Source organism: Dromiciops gliroides, chromosome 6 (genome assembly GCF_019393635.1).
Source record: "Dromiciops gliroides isolate mDroGli1 chromosome 6, mDroGli1.pri, whole genome shotgun sequence".
NCBI classification, from domain to species: Eukaryota; Metazoa; Chordata; class Mammalia; order Microbiotheria; family Microbiotheriidae; genus Dromiciops; species Dromiciops gliroides.
The window spans coordinates 43,649,830-43,655,857 of record NC_057866.1 but is presented as its reverse complement, the minus strand read 5'-3'; positions in this window follow the sequence as shown (position 1 = coordinate 43,655,857).

The following is a 6,028-nucleotide window of genomic DNA, read 5'->3' as shown; positions in this document are numbered from 1 at the left end:
TCAACTCTACCTCCCACCCTCACCCCCAACCCTCTTGGATAGCATGTGCCATTTCAGCAAGGCAGAATTCTCCAAATGGCTCAGAAATGCCAACCATAATTCAACCCAGATGTGCATAAAAAGACAATGCTGAATGGCAGATGTGTAACATTATGCAGCCCTTTCACAGACCTCGGGTTTTTTCATTTTTCCATACTGCAGCTTTCTGATGTATCCAAAGCAAACCCTCTCCAAAAATTCAATAGATTTAATGGGAAAAAATACACATGAAAATAATAATGAGTGGCTAGAAGAGGCATGCACACAAAGGGATCAGGTGTGAGAGGAAAACTAAAACACCCCCTTCAAACTCAGCTGTCTGTCCAAAGATGGAGAATTTGTGACACACAAGGAGGAGCAGGAAGCTAATTAAGATCACTCCTCCTGAATTATGGAATTTTGGATCCTAGGGGAAGAAGGCTCCTTTCCTCTACTGAAGGGTGGGACTCCCAGGTCAGTACCACCTAAGGGTGCTCACTACTAGTTTTTCAAGAAGCTTATTGAAGAATTTGGTAATTTTGCCAACATAGTACTTGTTCAGTCATGTCCATCTCTCCATGGACTCGATGTGGGGTTTTCCTGGCAAAGATAATGGAGTGGTTTGACATTTCCTTCTCCAGCTCAAGTTATGGATAAAGAAACTGAGGCAAAAAGAGTTATTAACAGACTTGCCCAGGGTCACACAGCTAATAAGTGTCTGAGGCCAGATTTGAACTCAGGAAGAGGAATATCCCTGACACTAGGCCAAGCACTCTATTCACTGCACCACACTAGCTGCTCTCACAAACATAGAGGGTAAGTTAATGACAAAGAATACTCAACATGCCTTAACCTGAATATTTATTTGTTTTTAAATTGATGAAAGGATGGTAGAAAAAAGAACATTTTCTCCCCAGGCAATATGAAAAGAAATTATTGCTCCTTTCTTCATGGGTAATCTGAAGTTACATTATTCTCTAAGACCAGAGCGTTTTTTCACTGGGGTTGATATTCTGTTGAAAACAATCCAAGAAATACTTTTCTTCTCTGCTCAGCAAAAGAATTATATTGAGTGAAACATGCACTCATGACCTATCTTGCCTTGGCCTTATTCATTGCACACTACACATAAGGTAAAGACCTCTTTTAAAAAGAGGCCTGCCAGGGGGTATTTGTGATCAATGTTAAACAGGGCAGTATAAAGCACAGGGGTTCTGGATTTGTGATCCAAGGACCTGGCTTCCATCCCCTAGTCATCATTTGCTTTCTCTGTGGAACCTTCTTTGGGCAAATTGCTCAACAATCTTTATGGTCCTCATTTTCTTCATTTGTAAATTGAAGCATGGGGGACTGGACTAGTCAAAAGATTTTGTCAAAGAGAGGTTCCCTCTGAGGAAACCCTGGGATGTACAAAAGACCACAGGCTTCCTTCTCCACAAGCAGGAAGAACGTCACAGACATCCCACATGAAAAAAATAGATATTGGTCCCCAGGACAGTCCACTTTAACTGGATGAAATTAAACCAAATGGGGGGAAACTCCCAAGAGGAGTCAGTGAAGAAATACAAGATACTGGCATGGTAAAATAAAGATTCCTTGAAAGTACCCGAAGGACCCAGTCTGTTAAGCTTAAAGATGAACCTCACTTCCCAACTCAACTCCAAAAGTGTCTAGAAGATGTGGCATTAGCATCCATTTCAGACAGTCTTTTATTGGATAAGGGTGCAACAGTCTTTCCCCAGTGATGACGGCTTGCTTTTTCAAGGGCAGAAGGACAAAGCCAACTAAAGAAATCTGCACTGCTGAGGATGAAAAGGCTGAATTCTCCTCTGCCCAATGAAATCATTTCATTGGGAGCTCTCCCTGGTGCTACTAAAATCATGACATCCCATGTCTGCAAAACTGTAACTAGGGTAGAGCGATCAGAGCTCTGTTCCAGGGGGCCAACATCCAATGGGTGTAGTGCCTCACTCTCTCTTCCAACTTTCTCAATTACATTAGAACTCGCTGTTAGTCGTGAAGGTGACTCCTCTAACAGCCTCACTAGATCCAGAGAGGGTAAAAATGATAGTCTTAGGGAAGCAAGGTGGTGCAGTGGATAAAACACCAGCCCTGGAGTCAGGAGTACCTGAGTTCAAATCCGGCCTCAGACACTTAACACTTACTAGCTGTGTGACCCTGGGCAAGTCACTTAACCCCAATTGCCTCACTAAAAAAAACAACACAAAAAACATCTAATGGGAGAACATGCTAACAACTAGAGACCTAACAAGATCCAGAGAGGGTAACGTACATACAGGTAATCTCAGGAGGAAGACTACCATTGAGGAAAGTTCTTAGAATAGCTAAACTGTAAAAGGATGAGGAGAGTGGGTGGTCAAATCAAGGTATCAAGTGTAGATTGGATACTGTGATGGAGAGGAAAAGAAACAGGATGATCGCTGGATGGGGCAGAAGAATTAAGGAAAAGCTTTGTTAAGATTAGGAGGAAATGACTTTGTAGGCAGATGAGGCGCTCATACAAACACGAAAAAGGAGAAGAGACAAAAAAAGGTGGGGAGGGCTGAAAAGAGAGAAGCGTTGGGGGTGGGGGGGAGAAAGGAAAGAGAGGAGAGATGGGAGAGAGGGGGAGGAAGAGGAGGGGAGGGGAGGGGAGAGAGGAGCATGGTGGGGAAGAGAGAGAGGAGAAAGAGAATATGCTGAGATAAGGAGTACCTACAAAAAGTAGAAGAGAATGTAGAAATTTATTTTGATTTGGGGACCCTGCCTTTGGGCTGAGATTAAAAAGCCTTAGGCCCTCAGGGTTGTTTTTTTTCTGTGTAAGAGGGGCTGGGGCCCCTCCCCCTCCATTTCAGCTGCAGGGAGGCCTCTGAGCCAGGTTAAACTGCTGAGACGAAAACCCTGAGCCACAAGTGTGGCACGGTGTGGCCCCTGTTTGCCCCATTTGCCCTGTTCACACAGCAGAAAGGCCCACGAAAACCCTCAGGGATGCTGGGGTTTGCTTCGCCCAGCCCCAGCTGCAGGCTTGAAAAGCATGGGGCTCAGGCAAGCCTGGGGGCAGCGAGTCCGGGTTTCCCCTGGGAGAGAAGATTAATAAAAAGGGGGCTGAGGGGCAGCTAGATGGCACAGTGGATAGAGCACCGGCCCTGGAGTCAGGAGTACCTGAGTTCAAACCCGGCCTCAGACACTTAACAAACACTTACTAGCTGTGTGACCCTGGGCAAGTCACTTAACCCCAATTGCCTCACTAAAAAAACAAACAAAAATGGGGGCTGACAGAGATGGAAAAAAAGCTACACTGGGAGAATGCAGGTGGACGCCAGAGGACTAAGAGAATGCAAGGAGAGGCAGGTCTTTTGAGAGAGACAGGCAGGGGTTCGGTGCGGCATACAAGAGAGGAAAGTTAGACAGTAAGGGGGTGTCGACAAAGTGAAAGGGGCTTGGAGTTAGAAGAAAGGAGCTGAGCAGTGAAAGTCAAAGTAAAGCTGGAGTGAAGGAGAAAAAGAGTGAAAGTTGGAAAGGACAGGAGGCAACCAGTACAAGCAGCATACCCTAAGGTAAGAGGCGGCATGGCCCTCATTATATTAAAAGCAGATAAGTTGTACAATTTGCATTTCTTAACCCTTATAATTTACATCTTTTTTTTTTATAAATTCTGCTTTGATTATTTAATTAAGAGGCTTCTTAATCGTTTGCTTATCAATTTGGGAGCAGAGCAGAGTGGAGAAATTTTTAAAAGGCCCTAACAGATTGGCTTAGGAAATTAATAGCAGTCAGACAGCCAGCCAGTCAAAAGTCCCCAGATTAGCCCCCCAGTAAGATTAGGCCCTCAGTCAGATTAGTCCCCCCAAACTAGGCCTAAATTAGTTTAAAATATTTCCACATTTGAATGGCAACCATAGCAGTACTCACATACCAATTATTATTTTTCTAAAGTTATAATTTTTCCGATAGTTATTAATTTTTAATAGGAATTAAGATAAAGGCATTGACCTTAGTGCAGAGTAGATACTTCTGTGACCTGAGGAAAGGAGAGAATGGATGATAATGCCAAGAAATCGGATGGCAGGTAGGCTGAGGAAGCTTATGCTGGATTAAGTTGGAGGGTACAGATAGAAATAAGAAAAGATTCAGATCACATGCTGGGAAGAATGAGCTAAAAAATAGGTAAAGGGTGGGTGCAAGGGAGAAGTATGAGGCCTAGCTGAACTTAGATATCACAACCTTGTGAAATGTTTGACTTTATGATTTTCTCCCAAATTATAAACAGCAGCCCTGGAACATGAGTGGAGAAGCCAGATGGTTGGATTTACTCAAGAATGAGGATTCATCCAGATGGGGAAAGGTCATGGAAGGCTAGGAATTCTAGGATAGTAAATACTGGCACTTATTAAAGTAAATGAATGGCCATGAGGTCAAACTGGCTTTGGAAGCAAGTGAAGCCAAAGTCGGGGAGATGAACAGGGTTGGGGTCACAGGCATTGGAGGTCATAAAAAGGGCCAAGATTCAGTGAGTGTGAAATCAGAGGGAGCAGCTGAAAGATCAGTAGGGTGAAAATCTGAGTTTGGTTGGAGGCGTTATCATTTGGAGAGATTATGAAGTCTGCTCACGACCTGAGTGTCATCCTCAACTCCTGGATTTCCCCTTCCATGGGAAATTCTGTTTGGCTTTTAAAACCTTTCACACCCGGGCCTCTTCCTTCCTTTCCAGTCTTCTTCCATACAACCGCCCTTCACATTGCCTCTATGATCCCACAACCATCCACCTTGCTGTTCCTTGTAGGAAAATCTCAAATTATGCCTTGCTCAGTCATGCTGGGTGGAAACAGCAGAACCTTGGAATCCAAATCCCAACTTTCAGGGCCTTTTCTCACCTCCTCTGCCTCATCTCCTTGCCAATTCCAGCCATCACACTGACTTTTTGGTCATATCCAGCACACGCCCTGCCCTCTAGCCAAACTCAATTGCCACCATCCCCTTAATAGGCCCTCCAAATCTCAGCCTTCCCTTTGCTGGCACAGTCCCCTCCCACTCTGTGACCTATCCAATTCAGAACCATCTTTAAAGGCAAACTCAGAATGGTTCCCTGATCTCTGTGCTCACTAACCGCCTTTCCCTTGGGAACTTTGTTTTGCCATTGCCATATGTGAGATAAAATAGTGATATGGTGCTGCTGTAGATCTGTGCCAGCTGTGAGTACCACAAGAGCAGGGATCACATCTTATCTACAATCTGTGCCACTTCCAGAACTAGGCACTTTTTGAGCACATAGTAGGTAAACACATTAAGTGTTAATTTAAAGAATAGCACAAAATCATGAGTGACTAAGTCAACCCTCTGGACCTAAAAGTTCTCAAATAGCATAATTTTGCTTTCTTTACCCTCTCTAGCTTGCTACTCTCGCTGTGCCACATTTTTGGACTGGTAATATTAAATGCTTTTTAAAGTTACAATTACATTATTGAGATACTGCAAGACTTGATATTTTCAAGACTGGTGAACTTACTTCTGTAATCGGCTGCAAGTTTATGGAGTAGCCAGACTGTCCTGAGCTGCTCTGAGGCCTCCACACCTCCTGTATTATTGGAGTAAATCCAGACGACCTCTGTCCACTAGGCTATATCTGTTGGTTACGTCATCCCTCATTCACCCTTCCCCAAAAATTGTCTGACTGCTGGTGCACTGATGGTGGGAACCCCATAGCTCAGCAACGAGAGAGGCTCTGCTTGTTCTCGGAGATGTTGGAGGTTCTTTGTGACCAACAGCCGTACCTAGGAAGATAAAGCACCAGTTTGGGCTCGTGTGACATGCACAGAGATGTGAAGCAATTTTCTAAGCAGGTATCACTTTGACGAGAACTTACTGATTTTTAAATTGCCACAACAATTTTTCATTCCATGCTCTTCTTCTAAAAGAAAAAGTTCAGACGGATTAAAAGTTTTAAATTTTAATAAAACTGTGGGTGTTTTCTTTTAATGACCCTTTGGTACTACCATTGGTTTCAATTTAT